The following is an 18,297-nucleotide window of genomic DNA, read 5'->3' on the forward strand; positions in this document are numbered from 1 at the left end:
TTTAAATGTATCTCTGGGAGTCTGATTCCAATTGGCAGCATCCACCCTATAGGTTCTGTTGTTGTATCTGTGGTGTAATCCCAACATAAGAGGGTATTCTTGACTTAGTCATTGCATACAAAAGTATTTTTAATCCTCCAAGTAATTAGAGGATATATTAATACTCAATTCACATACTGTACAACTCACCCATTTAAGGGGATTAGCCAATGGCTTTCAGTGTATCTGCAGAGTTGTACAATCAATAATCTTAGTATATTTCTACCTCCCCAGAAAGAGCATCAGAACCACAAGCAACCACTCATTTCTACCCCAGCCTCCTAACCCTAAGTCAGCTAGAAATCAACTTCCTACCTCCTAAGAGTTGCCTTCTCAAGAATCATGTGGATTGAATTATACATGTAATCTTTCCTGGCTTTCACTTAACTTTATGTTTTCAAGGTTAATTTGGGCTGTTGCAAGTGTTGGTAACTGATTTCTTTCTATTACCAAATAATGTCCTATTGGAACCAGAAGTAATGCCCCATGTGTATAATCCCAGAGACTAGAAAGACTGAGTTTAGAGGATGGCAAGCTCCAGGCCAGCCTGAGCAACTTAGCAAGACCCTGTCACAAAACAAACAAACAAACAAACAAACAAAAAACCCAAAAAACAAAGACAAAAAGAAAGGGCTGGGACTTTAGCTTAGTGGTAGAGCATTGCCTAGCATGGGTGAGGCCCTGGGTTCCACATCTAATATCAAAATCTTATATACATACAATGCATATGTATACACACAAATACATACATATTTTCTGTTGGATGGATATATCAATTTGTTTATCTGTATACCAGTTGATAGACCTTAGAGTTATTTATATTTTGGGTAATTATAAATAATGTTATGGACGTTCAAGTACCAATTTTGGGAGACAAAAATTTCATTACTTGGGGTGGGGCTGTGGCTCAGTGGTAGAGAGCTTGCCTAGCATGTGTAAGGCACTGGGTTTGATTCTCAGCAAAGCACATAAATAAATAAAATAATGGTCTCTCAACTAATAAAAATATTTAAAAAATTTTTTTTAAATTTTTCCATTCTTTTAGGTATATAACTAGGAGTGGAATTTCTGGGTCATATGTTGTGCTATCTTTAGTCTGACATTTCCTCAAATAATATTTTTCAAAGAAACTACATTATTTTACCACTTCCTACTGCAATGTAGGAAGGTTGGTTCTACATTTCCCAAATCCTTACCAAGTTGTTAATATCCGATTTCATTTTAGCTATCCTCATGGATGTGAAGTAGTACCTTATTTTGAGTCTCACTGGGTGATGATATTGAACACTTTTTATGTGCTCACTGGCCAGAATATCTGCTTTGGAGGAATGTCTGTAGAGAAATTTCTACTCAGATGATGTGTTCATTTTTTAAACATTGGCTATCTTTGTGTTGGGTTCTGTTCTTTATATATTTTGGATACATTTTCTTTTAAGACATGTTACTTGCACATATTTTGTCCTTGTCTGTCAGTTGTCTTTCCACTTTTTTGACAATATACTTTGAACTAAAATTGTTACCTTGAAGTTCAATCTACCCATATTGTTCTTTATCACTATGCTCTTGGTGTCCTATCCAAGAAGAGTTTGCCTAATAAAGTCAAAATTTGCTCCTATACCTTTAAAGAAAATTCCCCCTTTAGCTGTTACATACATATAAGTCTATTTTGAGTTAGTTCTGGAATTAAATTTGGGTAAACACTGCATTGTGTAAGGGAGGGGTCAGGTGGATATCCAGTCACCTCAGCATATAACTGAGAAGACATTTCCCCCTTGTTTAATTATCTTGACATTCCCATCAAACTAAGTAACTGCAAAGATGAGGGCCAACATCTGGACTAAGCTCTATTACAGTGGCCTGCAGGTCAATCTTTGTGCCAGTATCACCCTGTCTCAATTATTGTCACTTTTTAATAAATTCACAGTTGGGAAATGTGAGTTCTCCAACTTTGTTCTTTGAAGATTGCTTTGGTAAAGTAATTGATTATTCAAATCCACTGTCTTATCAGGTGAATACTTCTTGTGTAGAAGAAACATTAAGATAAAATGTTCCAATAAAATGTAGCCAATGCATTATACTTAAGTGCTGATTTTTAAAATAGCCTGTCATTCACCGAAAAAATAAAAAGAGAAAATAAATGCAGAAAAAACATGCTGCTCTGGGTAAGCACACGCAATGAATGGGCATCAGAGACTGAGAAACAGTAGAGCCTAGAGACCCTCTACCAGGCTGTGTAACCAGATTAGATGAGCAGCAAATAGTTCTTATGATGTAGAGTTCATGCTATTTCTAGTCCTGAACTTCAACATTCAGTGATTCAACAAATATGGGAACATTTTTTGTTTGGGCAGAAGCAGTAATCAAATGAATGATTGTGTAATATTTTTAAAAAACGTAGACTTACTTTGTAAAAACAATTAACCCAACTAATTCTTTGACTACATTCTCTTTGGTATTTCTTGCATTTTTTTTCAAATATCTTCATTACAAAATCATAAGTAGTTTCCATTCAGAGTACTTCATGGTTTAGGTTGGCATAGAGAGTAAGGCTGTTTTCATATGGAAGAATGGAAGGAGGATAACCAGACAAGATTTCCAACGAGCAAGCAAAAGAAACTGCAGAACAGGGTAAAGGTCAAGCTCTGCACATGAAGCAAAGTGTTTCAGGGCCTGAGCTCTGGGTCTAAAATACATACCAGTCAACTGGTTTTGATTTCTTAATTTTAGCAATAATTATATATATATATATATATATATAGATAGATAGATAGATAGATAGATACATATGTATAGATATATACATATAAATATATGTAGTCATATACATATATATGTATTATATATTTTATATTATACACATATTATATACAAACATATATATGCACATCTCAACAAATAATATAGATGTATAAAATAAGTAAAAATTGCTATTAAATTTTTTCAGAGAGAAAATTATTTCTCAATTTTTAATTGATTTAGGCTTCCTACAGTGTTTATTCAATAACTGAATACTGGGGTCCATCCCTAATATCAAAATCTTATGTAAATATAATGTGTATATATACATACAAATCCACACATATTTTCTGTTAGATTGATATATCCCATTTGTTTATTCATATACCAGTTGAGGGACAGAAGTTTAATTGCTTTGCAAGCAAAGGAAAAACACAGGGGACTCTTATTCCAGAGGCTGTAATTCTACACTTCAGGGGGAACAGACAGTTTTTAATGATGTGATTTCAGGTGTGTCTGGTCCTGCTTCACTTGTTAACCTGAGATATAATTATTTTTTAAATCTTCTGGTGCCATCCTCAACTCTGAATTTCCTCACTCCTGTGGTCGGTATGTGCTCAAGGAAAGATAACTGGACAAAAAATAATCTTGTTCCCCCCAGATAAGGTACAGGGAGAGGAAGATGATATAAAAAATGTTGATTTTAAAATAAAGTTCAGTGGCAGAGCATCATGCTGGGGTTTTTCATGTTGTTTTTAATTTAATTTATACTTAACTGAACTATATTTGTCCATGGTGGGTGGGTTGTATTGTTTAAAAGGGCATCACTTTTATACCAGTTAATATAGAACAACTTTCTAAAAATCATATATTAAATCTGTAGAACATTATATTTTCCACTTCATACAAACTTATAGTAAAACTTATAGTAAAACCAATTTGTTTCAAATTCATCAGCTTCAGAGTTCTAGAAATTTGGAAATCAACTGAAAGACTCTTTGTCTCAGAGTTGGGGAGTTGACCACTTGGGATGATAAGGAGGTGTGGAAAACAGTATATGATGAATGGGGAGGGAGATGAAGCTGAAAACAGAAGCAGGATCCCATATGGGGGAGCTCCCATGGGACCTGATGATGCCCCAAAACACTTGAAGAAACAAAAGAGAGATGGTAGGAGCAAAAGTTGGGCTCTTCTGAGCCCTTTTGTTCCCTGACAAATAGGTAAGACACTTCTTGAAGTTAAGGATGTCCAGTGCTCACTGTCCTTCCTGCCCCACTCCCCACAGAAAAATGGCTCCCTAACAACTGAAAACACAAGTAGAAGTTCCTGAGGGTGTAAGGGCCTTTCCTGGGGGCTGCCCTGTGAGTTCACCACACAAAGTTGGGAATAGACAATTCAATGGTGGACCAGTCTTTCATGGAAAACAACATTCTCATGAGATGTCATATGATGGAGTCCCTTATTCCATCAACTGCCCACCACTCTACAAGCACCAGCCCAAGAATTCCTGATGCTCAGAACCTGGTGACCTCATCTTTAGAGAACAATGGGCCTGGGCCTTCTGGGGACTCCCATTGGTGGGCAGAGTAGTGGGTGAGTTCACTCTTTCCAGAGCCATACGCCTGGTAACCAGAGTGAACCTTATGGATTCACAAAAGGAGGACATGGGCCTTCCAGGCAGTAAGTAAACCCAGACCATGAGTGTGGGGGACAAACGTTCAGGGAAGACCCTTTGCATGAATGGGGGTGGTGGCTGCCTGAATGGAGTGCTATTTCGTTAAGAGACAGACTCCTCTAAGAAACTAAGGACTCCTTGAAGGCAGAGACCATGTTCTGGCCAAGCAGAAAAGATACAATTGAGGTCCTTGCCCTTAGTGAGACTTCTCGGTCTGAATGACTGTATGGGTCCTGGACTGGGAGCCTGTTAGAGTCTGTAAACAAGTCTGGATGGCGCTTGGCATTTTGCCACAGGGAGTGGTTTGTGAAGTAATGCCAGGGAGCCATTAAGTGTCGAGATTTCTTATTGGTTGACTGCTATATCTAGTTTATGTTAATTAAGATAAGCTGTGTGGAATGTATATATACCTCTGTTGCCCTACAATAAACAGCTCCCACTCCTGCTGTATCAATGTACACAAGTTCTTCATCACCCCCTGGTTATTTTGCTGCAGCCAGACGGCGGCAGGAGCCAGAAGGCCTGACTTGAGTCTGGGCAGATCATGGCCCCTCTACACCTAGTGTTCCTTATGTGTAAAAGGCTAATGGGGTCGCGTACATGCCCTCCAAATATAGCTTTGACTGAATCAGGAAATTATTAGCCATGTCTTTGAGAAGGGTGGGAGGGAATGAGAAGATGAATGAGCCAATGAGATACAGTTCATGTCCCAAGCTAGAGCTTTCAGTCAGCTTGCCTCTTTTCTTTTTTTTACTGTCTCAGTGTGGGTGCCATGGTACTTCGGATTGTTGGGGCTCTGCACAGTGATAACTGCTGGCTTCATCCTCTTACTCCACTTGGGGAAGAACCTGCGGAGGAGGCAGCATGCCCAGCAGTGGGTGGAGGTGATGAAAGCTTCCACCTTCATTTATAACCCACTGATGTACTGGGTCAACAAACGACGCAGATATGGCATGACGGCTACCATCCGAATAGACCCTCCCCAGCCTGTTGTCTATACTGATATTGAACTCCAAATTCCGGTTCTTCCATCAGATCCATTCCCCCGTGAAGACATGTGTCACAACTTCGGAGGTAGAAGCCCCAAGGAGGAAGCCGCTGTTTCCCTCCAACCTGCTCTGGTGGTTTCACAGGAGCCCTCACCTAAGAGGATGCCAGAGCGCCAAACCCCATCGCCCTTCCCGATTGTCTTTCCAGTGTGATTCCCTCTGCCTCTCCCCTCTGCACCCTGAACTTTCCTCCCATGTTGTCCCACTCTGCCTCCTACCCCTTTCTCGAGGCTCTTGAAAGGCAGGCCCACTACTATTCCCTTCCTGCACTGGCCCAAGGAGTGAACTGACCCAATATGTAGACTTTTACTACAGGGTTGAAGCCTCCTCTCAAGGAAAGGAAGAGCTTCAGGGGCCAGGTATTAGAAAAAAGGAGCCAAAGACTGTGTTCCTGATACACAGGTCATGACTCTTATAGATGTTACATAGTAAAGTTTTTTTTTAAATTGATAGTCATTTGCATCTCATTTGCTAGTAGGAAGGCAATGTCCTTCCCCTGTGTGATGGTGCACAAGTCTCACCAATACAATGAGAACTGGAGGCTGGCTCTGAAGAGACACATTGAGCCAATACTTGTGGATGAGCTCAATTCCCTCCATCAAGTATTCAATGCCTTCAAGACCCTGGGCTATGTCCCCAAAGGCACTGCTCTTCTGCAGGATGGGAAGTCAAATTGCCACAAGAGTAACAGTTGCCAATGGCACAGGGCTATGGCAGTCCACAGTGGCTATGCCACTGGCCAAGCAAGTCATCATGAGGTCAGTGAACCACACCACACTACGTCTGACTGGGTGATGTCTATGATGTATTGATTCTTAGCTGGTTGTTTCTCTACATTATTTCTAACAGAACAACACTGCAAAATGGTTATTATGATTTTTCTTTTACTGATGAGGAGACAGGTTCCAAGGGCATATGTCATTTCTTTTTTAATGTTATTTTTGCTGAGTCTCTTCTCCCATGTACATCTGTCTGGCATTACAGTTCCTGTTCTTTCCACCCCATGGTACCCTTCCTTAATCATATCTTCTTAAAACATCCTTGGTGAATGAATGCTTCACTGTGTGTAGAGTGTCATCAGCTTGGCCTACATATTTGCTTACTGGAAGGGCTGGTGGTAACCATCTAATATTATATGCAGTAACACATCCATAGAATGTATCCTAAGATATCCATGGCTGCACAAAATTGAGTTTCCTGTCATTCTACTACATGAGAATATTAATAATTTTTATACTTTCTGGAGAAGGTCCAAAAAAAAAAGACAGAAAGATAACTATGAGATATTTGCCCCAGTTTAAAGATAAGAAATCCTGATTTTGTCCCACAAATTTGTCCCATTTACTCTGAAAATGAGCAAACCACTTAACCATATTTCATCTAAACTTTAAATGTACATGGCCCTGAGAGAAGTGCCTGTTTTTGCCTATTTTCTGGTGTGGTGTGTGTGATTGTGATTTTCAGAAGTTAGTAAACATATAGCTAATTTTTCTTTTTTTTCTCCCATGTGTGGTCTCAAGGGCTTATATCCAGCAATGCAAAGAAAGCCTGAGTCCTATCTATATGACCTCTAGCAATATAATTTAAGCTATTTTCTTTTATTTTTTTAAAGTTAAGTGGAACCATTTCTTCCTTGTGTAAACATGATATTATGTTGTTTCTCAAAATACAAAACAGGACTAAGCAGATCTTCTCAGGAGAACCGGGGCAGAGGTTCACTTCTCCCACACCTTGCCCCCTCTTCACCTTGCCCCCTTCAACCTTGCAGATATCTAAAGCCCACGACCTATAGTCTTCACTTTTTCTCACCCAATAATACTCTAATTCTGAAGGTAGATTCTAGAACACTAATTTGTGTCAATGATCAGTTAGACCCTGCTTTCAAAGGAGGATAGAATCCATAAAGATAAATCAAAAATTTTCTTTCTCTTAGGAACCAGGGGAGTGGGGGGAATCTTTGTAACACACAGTGACAGAAAATAAAATGTTTTATTCAGATAAGTTAAAATGGCTGTCACTAATATGGAATGAAGCTCAAACTGAGTTATAAAAACCTTGAATTCACCCTCTATACTGAACCAAAATTGCTTATATGTTACCAAAATACCTCCACTAGAACAAAAGTAGATTTGCATTACTTCATATGAGAATACAAGTTAGGTTAGGTTCATATAACAAAAAATACATGCTGTATAAAATGTCAGGATACCCAAATGTGTTTTGGTTTGGGTATGAAAGAAACCAAATCTAGTTGTTGTTGGTAAGCAAGCCAAGGAGATGCACAGCAAACAAAAAGCTGTCGATAAAAACTGTTTGACAGGACATTGAACCCATGGGAGTCAAAATTCTCCACTGTGACCAGCAGGGCCAGCACAGGGGGTTGGAGGGGTTATGTGCAGCAATGCAAAGAAAGGAAACTGCAGTAGAATGCAACACAGCCAGCAGCAGAGGAAGGGTTTCCACTCCTCAGCTTTGTTGCCGCAGACCCATTCCTAGGTACTAGGAATGTTACAACATCTTGAAGCCAGGCACTCTATTTCTCTGGGAATTCTACAGGATCTGTTGCCCCTCTTAATAATAGAGAGGCTCTTTAAGTAAACATTATGATGCCTGTGTGTGTGTGTGTGTGTGTGTGTGTGTATAAAAGGGTCAGGAAGCAAGCAGTGCTTTGGGAAACTGAAGAAAGAAGAATAGAAGCTGTCACACAGAATAGCTAAAGGATTGCAAATGAAAGCCAAACTCAGATCACTACCCAATCTTTCTCAGAGAGCTGAGGATGTGGCAGGTGAGGCTTGACTACAGCTCAACACAAGGACAAGGTTCAGTAAGTGAGGACTCTATACAGATATAAATCCCACATTAACACTAAATAATTGGTTCTGGGGGTTGTAAGCTAGTCCTCTAGACTAGAACAAAGGAAGTTGAGATAATGACCTGTGTCTGCAAGACATGGTAGTTTCTCAGGCAGGATGACAAGGGATCACAGGCCTGAGCACAGAATGGGTGCATGTGGCAATGACCCAGCGATTCTATTCCTAGACATATATTGGGGGAATAAAACATATCTACAAAACCCTAAACAATAATATTCACAGCAGTATAATTCCTAAAATTCCAAATGTGGAAACAATAACCAACACATGAATGGATAAATAAAATGGGTTGTGTCCATACAATGGAATATCACTCACTCAAAAAGAAATGTATTGCTACATGCTGCAACATGAACAGACAAGGATAACATTACAATACAAGAAGCACACACAAGGCCACATATTATGATTTTGTTCATAGGAAACATCCCAAAACCAGCATCACTCCTAAAAGACACTCCAGTCCCATTAGTCATCACTCTCACTCTTTTCTACTCTCAGCCACCAGTAACCACTAATCTACCATTCATCTCTATGGATTTGCTCATTTTGAACAGTTCTTATAAATTATATAAGATGTAGCACTTTTTGTCACAGTATAGAAACAAAAGAGTGGCTCCATATTTGCTGAACTAGTGGAGAAGCAGTATAGAAAGAAAGCATTTATGATCTAGAAAAAGGTCACACAATTTTAGAGGTAGGAGAAAATTTGAATGTCATCTAGTCCAAATATCTAATTTTCTAGGTGAGAAAATCTAGATCCCCCAAAATCCTGGGCTGACCCAGGTATACTCAGACATAGAGTGACAGAAGTCAGAATTAAAACACAAAGGGTTTGGTTTCCAATGTAGGAGTTTTTGTAGACTGATTCTCCAAAATAAAATCCTCTTTTTCTTTCACTTCATCTAATATGATGCAGTGATCAGTACCTCCTTAGGTGTAGGGCTTGCTACTTGCTTGTATCTAAACATGGTTGGGTCTATTTCTTGAGTTTTAGGCCAAACTTGTTTCAAGAAAAAGACCTAAATCATTTTCTCAATATAACCAGGCGCCTTTCAACCTCTAGTATTTGGTTGCTACCGTTGTTTCTCCCTTTGAGCATGTGTTTTGTGGACATTTCCTACTAAAGTAAAGCTCTGCTTAATTTTGAGAGCTCAGAAGCTGGCAGCCCCAGGAAGTATGACTCTAGAGCTCACCCATTTTCAGAGAATAGCTTTGACATGTATTGTATCCCCTTGTTCTGATTCATTATCTAAAAACTAAAAAGATATTTCACAACTATGGTCTTTAGGAACAGAACTCTAAAATGTCTTTTGCTTGTATATTTGTTTACATACTGGATACACAAATATGTGAATCTCCACAGGGCATCCATATCATTCACTCTTGTTTGATATGTTTTCTCTGTGATGAGGATTGATGATCTTTTTGAGATTAAAGGTTTCTGTGATCCTTTGAGGGAAAAAATTGACTCCAGCCTTACCTTTTGATCTCCACCTCACTTTATTTATAATCATGACACAATTACTATTTTACCCCTTCAGTTTGTGAATCCAATACAAAGATTAACCAGTTGTTGCTTTTTAATTGAGAAGTAAACCATCTTTCACCCTCCATTCCAAGTAAAGCAAAACCCACAATCCAATAAGTTTGTCCAAAAAAGTCATACATGATAGACTAATGATTTTTCTTTTTTTAATATTAAAAATTTCTATACATTTTCATCAAACTTCTAAAAGCATAGTTTTTACAGGAAAATCTATCAACTGAACAATATCCAACATGAATTCTGAATTTCAACTACATGACCTGTTTTACATGTATCTGATATGAAGAATAGCTTTGTTCACAGGAAGTGCACATCAGGAAAAGTGGGTAGAAAAGATTTGTAAAGCTAGAAGGGAACAGTGATTTCCTCTAGTATAAATCCAACTCCTTCATTTGAAAGAAGAGGAAACTGAACTTAGCAAAGGAAGACAGTCTTCTCAAGAAATAGTGGTAGAACAAGAGAATGTCCCAGCTAGAGAGAAAGGAAAGAAAGGGGGCGAAGAAAAGAACCTCACCCTAAAACTCACACCATGTACAAATATTAATTCAAAGTGATCATGGATTAAAATGTAAATATAAAGCCATAAAGAAAAGGAAAGTGAAGCTCAGCAAGGGAACTTGGTTTGCTAGAGTTCACCCAGTGACTTCGACTTATCACAGAGCTTGTTTCAATACATTATTATTCACCAGCTTAACAAATTCCATTTGGCCTAATATTTCTCTACTCAGGCTCACTCAGAGTAAATGGTTGCCACTCTGTTGACTGGATATTTGTTCATGCTCTTTTAGTCTTGAAAAATCTGTTTCATGCTATTTTAATTACTCATTCAGCCTTCACTAGGCAACTGCCCTGTGCCAGCCATCCTCCAGGATTAGAAGCTGGAAGTCATGTTTCCCATCTCAAGGGACTCAGAGTTCATGGGGGAGAGAGTGGAGTCTCACCCTAATGAGATTTAAACCCCTTCAGGGGCAACAACCAGCTTTTCCTTCCTTTTCACCAGGTGAGCACAGCCAGTAGAGTGCTGGGTACACCTGGCACATTTTGGTGATTGGGTAGTCTTGAGGTCCAGGACACTGGCTGCCCCACTTGGTTTCTGAGAGTCTTACTCTGCTTGTGCACAGCTTAGAATTTTGGCAATGCCTAAAGGGGAAATCACACTAGAATTTTGGACTAATTCTTTGTAATTCCCTCTACCCTTTATTTTTATTTTTGCCCTTCTATCCCTCGAAGTACCAGTCCTGTTGGCAGGCCAAAATCCCACCTCGTCCTCCTTTATCTTTCTCACCTTTTGGTCCTTCCCTTCATTTGGAACCATCTCCAGAAAGGTTTCCAAACCAACAATTCCACTGCAATTTTCCTTGTCAGATATGAATACCTTTCCATGGCTAACTTCAATGATCAGTTCTTAGTTCTTTCCTTACTTGATCTTTTAGCAATATTTGACCTAGTAGATCACTACTTCTTCCTACAAAATTTTTCTTCCCTTGTCTTCTAGGGTGCTGTACGATCCAGGTTTTTCTTCTTTCTGTTCCTTTTTCTTCTTTCTGTTCCTTTGCTAGAGACTCACTCCCTCATTTCCTTCAGGACTTTGCTCAAATATCACTTCAGGAAAACATTCTCTAATCACCTTGTGATTTAAGATTCCAACCCCATTCTTATCTCACATGATATTTATTTATTTATTTATTTACATGTTGCTAATTTTTCCCATTAGAAGTAGTAGCCTTCATGTAAGGAAGGGTTTCCCCCACTCGCTCTTTGTGCACTGCTATTTTCTGGTGCCTAGAGCTGTGCTTGGCACAGTTAAACATACAGTAAATATTGGGAAAGTGAGCAAATGCAAGAACAACTTATCCCCTGAGAATTCATTCATTCATCAGGTATTTATTGAGTATGACCTGTGTTTCAGGTTCTGTGCTAATATGCAGTGTTATTGTAAAGGCTACAATTAAAATGCCTCCTCTGCACCTGAAGATGCCATAGTGAAATCTAGTATAGATTGGTCACATGGAGAGGCATGTAACTGAATGAAGTAATATTCAAAGTCATTTAAGATTGTCCTTCAGAATTCTAAACAAATTTATTACTTATAACTTTTTTGTAAAATATGAAGTCTGCATACTTCATATGGAATCCCACAAAATATTGACATACATTTTTTTTTTTGTGTGTGTGTCTTACTTTTACCAAACTATTGAGGAGAGAAATGTTATATCTGGATATATTTCCACTCAAGAAGAGCTACAAAAGAACATAAGCACTGAAGAGTGAAGTTGATGAAGTGAAAGGACAAATCTCGGATGACATGTCTGAAATGGTGATTACACTTTCTTTTTAATTTCTTTATTATCTTCTACTTCTGGAAAACAGATGTTTTTGTGTTTGTTTTATTTTCCGTGTAATGTTCAAATTTTCTTCTCTGCACAGTTTGTTTTATGTTCTTTCATCTGTTCTTGTTAATCTCTCTCTCTCTTTCTCTCATCTTTTTTGGAGGTGGGGGTACTGAGGGTTGAATCCAGGGCTGTTTTACGATTGAGTCACATCCTGAGGCCTTTATAACTTGTATTTTGAGACAGGGTCTTGCTCTGCTCTGGGAGTGGCCTTGAATTTGTTCGCCTCCTGCTTTATCTCCTGAGTCTCTGGGATCACAGACATATGCCACAGTGCCAGCTTTATTTTTGTTAATCTCTTTTGAATTTTTTTTTATTTTAATAAGGGGTTCAGCTTAGAATGGTTTATGCATAATGTGACTTTTTAGATATGTATATATATCCAACATTAAAGAAATTTTTACCAAAACAGTAAGTTTTTCCAAATCACACACCCTGGCCTGATGAAATTATTTCCTTTTCATGTATGTCCTTGGTATTTTCATATATTCAGGGCTGCTTTTGAACCATAATGCACCTCTAAGCCAATGAGGTGAAGATTTGGGCCTACTTTTTCTTCTATTAGGTACATGGTCTCTGTTCTAGTGTATAAGTTCTTGATCCATTTTGAGTTGAATTTCTCAAAAAGTAAGAAATATGGGTCTAATTTTATTTTGTTACATATGGATGTCCAGTTTTCCAAGCACCATTTGTTGAAGAGGCTACAATTTCTCCAATGAATGTTTTTGGAGACTTTGTCAAGTATGAGACAATTTTATTTATGTGAGTTTGTCTGTGTGCTTTCTATTCTGTATCATTGATCTACATGTCAATATTGATGTCAATTCCATGCTGTTTTTGTTACTATCACTCTATAGTAGAATTTAAGGTTATTGATTTCCATATAAACATCACTTTTTTTTTTGGTACAAGGGATTGAACTCAGGGGCACTAAATCACTGAGCCACAATACCATTTTGTATTTTATTTAGAGACAAGGTATCGCTGAGTTGTTTATTGCCTCCTTGTTTCTGAGGCTGGCTCAAACTCATCATCCTCCTGTCTCAGCCTCTGTAGCCACAGGGATTACAGGTACATGCCACCATGCGCAGCTAAACATTACTCTTTAGGGATCCCTTTCCTGCCTTGCTCCTTGGTGGCTCCCAAAGGCCCCGAGAGTGCTCTGCAGCATTCATCACATGAATCTGTCTTCTCACACCTCTTCTCTCCACAAGGACAAGTATTCTGGCCTTGTATACCTAATGAGGTGCCTGGCATGGAGACGGAGCTTCCATTGTTATGATTGATATCCTTATATGTAGTTAAAGGTTCTTCTCAACTGTAAGTAAGTGAGCGAATGACCACATACATGAATGAACACAAAAGATACCACTGCAGAGATTCCATTAACCATGGATGCTGGAGTTCTTGCTTCATCAGAGCTGATCCCTTCCATAGAAACCAACCTTGGTCAGTTAATGCCACTCCAGACAGGCCTGACAGAGCCAGGAAGCCAGGTTCCCAGGTTAACAGAAGAGAACACAGGAGGTATGGAGCAAATGTGTGGCAGTGCTGGGAACAGGAGGGTACCCAAGGGGAAGGAATGTGAGTGGCTTGCCCTCTGGCCCTGGCAGCTCCCCACCCAGTCTTCCCCACTAAGACCATCTGGGCAAGACATGAGTGATCCAGTGCCCTGAGAAGACCAGTTGAGGCCTGAACATGGGGGTGTTTTTTTGTGTGTGTGCTCTTTGTGAAATAAAATACAAAGTACATGAAGTGTATCTGTGAAGATTGATTAATTTTACCATGAGTGTGGCTGACTCCCACCTCCCCAGACAGGACCTTCAGCATCCCCACAACCATGGAATCACACACATATTCTCCTTGATTACTGGTGACGCCCCCAAGGTTGACTTGGCCCTGGCTTTTGTCATTACCATGTCCTCACACCCCAAATAATACTTGTATGTCTCTTGATTTTGAAGGATTTAAGAATCAAACATAGAGCACATTTTGTTGTTTTCATTCAGTATTTTGAGAGTCATCATATTGTTGTATGGAGCCTGTTTACTCACTGTGGCTGCATTAAATCCTGTGCCTGAGAGTCTCATAAGCTGTGCATCCTGTTCTGTTGATGGACAGTTGTGCTAAATCTGGCTTGTGTACACTCTGTGTCTTAAAGTGAGGATATTCCTCTGGATTGTTTGAAATATCAGTGGGATTTTGGAGGGGAGGAAAAGGAAAAAGACACTGGTAGTAGCTAAGGTGATGGGGACAGGACAGGTAAATGGTCTGGCAACAGAAGTGAGAGTGGGCCCATAGGGCACCATGAAGAAAGGGTACTGCAGAACTATTTTGATGTTTGCTCCTATCTGAGACTGGAGGGGTGTTCTTCACCTAAAAAAAAGTTTGGATACTATGGGCAGCCCTCTGGGACTGGGATACCTTGTCCCCTGCAACCCTCTGGGATATAAGCTAGTTCTGTGTACATAGAGGAGCCAGGCAAGACATTTTATTGCAAAACACTGCCCATGAGCACAGAGGAAACACCACCAACCAGCCAACAATTGTGTCTTCGTTCCCAGGATGGCTGTTTGGGAGGTCTGGGGAGTAGCTGTCACACATCCAGGTGCTGGCCTACTTGGAGATAAGGTAGCTGCAGGCCTGGACTGAAGAGGCTTACACAGCTCACCCTCCCCTCACCTCAGCTGTCCCAGGAGCCAGGCTGCTCAGTGGAACCCAACTCTTGGAGACATCTGATAGCCCAGGGCAGAGCTCCCCACCTTTGCAGGAAAAACTGTCTGTGGCATCACCCCATATCTTGAATTTCATGCTTGAGACTATCCTATCCAAAAATGACCAGGAGTCTATCCTGTCACAGGAGAGTGCAGGCTGCAGGTTCAAACCCCATTTTTTGGGTTCAGAAGAAAGAAAACTTGGAGTCAGATGCTGAAAATTGTAAAAGAGAATTCACTCTCAAGAGTCATCTCTCAACAGAGAACATCCTCAAGGTTGTCTCCAAGCAGAGAACAACAGAACCAGTGCTGTCTCTGAATTTATTGGTGTTTTGTGCTTGCTTTGAGAATTGGGTCTACCTTCAGCACACATGGCCAATCAGGTGTTCACCCCCTTCAGGTTGGGTGGTGGAGTTTTGACACTAGTTGTCCTTCTCCAAAACTCCTATGGTGACCTTCTTGTTCAGAGGACTCCATCTACAAGTCATATGTTAATATGAATATTCAGGTTAATGTCCAGGCAGAATTTACCTTACTGCCCCTGCACTACTAAGAAAATTTCTCTTCTGAAATATATTGAGACACCTATGACCATAAATTCTAGCTTTACAATGACACCTAATGATCCTGTCAAGAGTTAGAAATAACCCCATTATTCTTCCTTTCAGGATATATATTTTAATTAGGTCTCTATTCCCTGTTTATTCTTTAAGGTTTCCACACCTGTTGTTTTTCTGTAAGTTATATGATTGCCCATTTGCCTTAAAGGTAACTTAAAGAAAACCTTAAAAATAACGTTAAAGAAAACCCATGATGTTGCCATGTTATTGGTTTGCATTTCACTGCTCACTACTAACTGCTACCTAATACCCCCTGCCAAGGTTGGAGCCCCTGAATCAAAGGTGGGACAATGGTGATTAAATCATATCATCACCTACTTTCTGCTGATCAGGGTAGGTATCTCCCATACTTGCAGTCAGTGAAATGCTCTTGATTATGAGTTAAGGTCTATCCAGGGGGCCACAACATCTGATATAGGAGAAACAGATTGTAAAATCATCTTAGAGGCAAATGCCCTGTGAAAAAACAAGAAGACACAACTATAACAAAAAGACTGATACAACAAGAGACAGAGAAATATTAGATAGAATGAGTTATTCCAAAACCCAGCAATTTCCTCCACCAGAAAGTACTAGAAAACAACCAAATAAAAATAGTCTCCATGGCAAAAGTGGTGAGGACAGAGTATCTTTTGGGGAACGCAAATCTGGTTTTTATGGTGGGGTCACCAGAGATTAAGCCCAGGGGCAACTCACCACTAAGCAACATCCCTGACCATTTTTTATATTTTATTCAAACACGGGGTCTTCCTGGGTTGCTTAGGGCCTTGCTAGTTTTCTGAGGCTGGCTTTGTACTTGCAGTCCTCATGCCTCAGCCTCCCCAGCCACTGGGAGTAAAGGAGAGGTACTTTCCAGTGACCTCTCCTGCCACATATAGGGCAAGAAGTCTTTGGAAGCTTGCCCTTAATTTTGTGGTCTTTCTTCTACTGCCCTCACTTTCTATAATGATGATAGACACCTAGGCTTAAGAGTTCTGTGGGGGAGAAAAGAGGGTGGCCACGAAGAGATGCAGTCCATACTTGTATTGGTCTCTTGTTCCTCTTCTCTCCTTTTTTAGGTCCCTTAGTTTCCTCCTAGTTTGATCATAAAAGTCCTGGGTGGCTTCCTTTAAGGGAAGTCACAGGGCCTGATACCAATTTTGTAATTTCTAATATCTGGAGCGAGTTGAACAATGAATTACCCATTTGCCTTAAAGGTAACTTAAAGAAAACATTATCTTTTAAAATAAGTTGCCTTTCAAGAGATGTAGGGTCTAAGTGTGCATATTTTACTAAGCCTTCCTTTAACCTGTCTTCAAAAGCCCTGTGATTTCACTCCAGTGAAATCAGTGATCCCTCTGCCACCTTCCAAATGATTCATCATAATTTCAATGAGGATGCTCAGTTTGAACAGCAGAAGGGCCCACAGGGTATAAAGTGTTCGTATGATGTCAATCATTCTCCACACCTTAGTAACTTCTGTCCCCTGATGTCTCTGTTTGTTAGAGTTTGACTCTAAATTACTGTTATATGACTCCAGATTACCTTAAAATCCTGTGTTAATGTTGGAATCCCGCTATATATTTATCAGGGTTGTCAGTAAGCCTTCATAATTCCTGTTGGGCTTGCATTCAATCTTGCATAGAAATAATACTTGCACTTTAATCAGTCATGATTCTCCATTTTTCTCTTGTGATGGGTGTAACCTGGCAGTGGGCTGAGTAGGGAAAGACTCATAATGAGGGAAACCAGGGTTGCAGGAAATAGGAGCAGGTAATGGTGGGTACAGAGGAGAGTGGGAGAATTCAATTTTGACAGATTAGAGTGGTAAATATATTTTTGAGAGGAAGGGAGGTTTGGGGATACTCTAGGCCAGTAATGTTTTGACTCATCATTGCTAGAAAGGCCTCATCAGTGCTCCACACAGCACATAATTTTTTGAATCCCTTAGTAAAAGAAAGCCTTATTTAGGGGACTTCTGGCCATTTTCCTTGCTTTCTGCAATATGAATCTAATGGGGAAAGAGTATTGTAGTCTAGACTTCCTGAAGATAAGTCTGTCAATACGCCCAGGAGCCCTAGTAGTACTGACAGGCAAGAGAAATGAAGGACTGAATGTTTCCCTCTCATACATTCCATGTTAAACCCAGAACCAGGAGGCATCCCTGTGTGGTTTCATAGAACGCCTTTCCAAATTCATCAACTTGTGCCTCATTTGATGTACTCTGTTGCTGAAGCCTGTAATCTTATTGAATATTTAATAACCTTATGCCAGCCAGTTGATATAACTTGGGCAGTGACCCTTAATCCATTTAAGAGTAGGATGGGCATGATTTTGAAAAGTAGGGGAGGGAAAGCAGGTGTTTTGTGTCACTCTGTTGGAAGCATAGATAGTCCAAAAATAACAACAGGATAACTGACATAGAAAAGATCAAGAGTCATTATATTCTTTGCTTTCCTTTGGAATAATAAATGTGAGGGGAGATAGGGTCCATTCAGTCACTGTCGAGTAAGAACCATAATTACCATTTTGGTGAAGAAAAGATACCAACTGAGAAAAGGTTTCTTAGTTGTGAGGGATCTTCAACTAGTGCCCCATGAGATGATTTGTAAGTAGGTAAAGGTGGTGAACTCATTGCTCTCCAGATTCTGAAAGCAGCCTCTAAAAAAATGG

General features: G+C 39.7%; 1 long non-coding RNA gene across 1 annotated transcript in view; it reads left to right on the forward strand.

Annotated features, from left to right (window-relative positions):
• Positions 1 to 18,297, forward strand: part of LOC144375319 (uncharacterized) — a 47,793-nt gene that overhangs the window by 22,396 nt on the left and 7,100 nt on the right. The window contains exon 2 of the long non-coding RNA XR_013435005.1: positions 5,213 to 12,238. This is a non-coding gene — a long non-coding RNA (uncharacterized LOC144375319). The remainder of the gene's footprint in view (positions 1 to 5,212; positions 12,239 to 18,297) is intronic.

Source organism: Ictidomys tridecemlineatus, chromosome 2 (genome assembly GCF_052094955.1).
Source record: "Ictidomys tridecemlineatus isolate mIctTri1 chromosome 2, mIctTri1.hap1, whole genome shotgun sequence".
NCBI lineage: Eukaryota > Metazoa > Chordata > Mammalia > Rodentia > Sciuridae > Ictidomys > Ictidomys tridecemlineatus.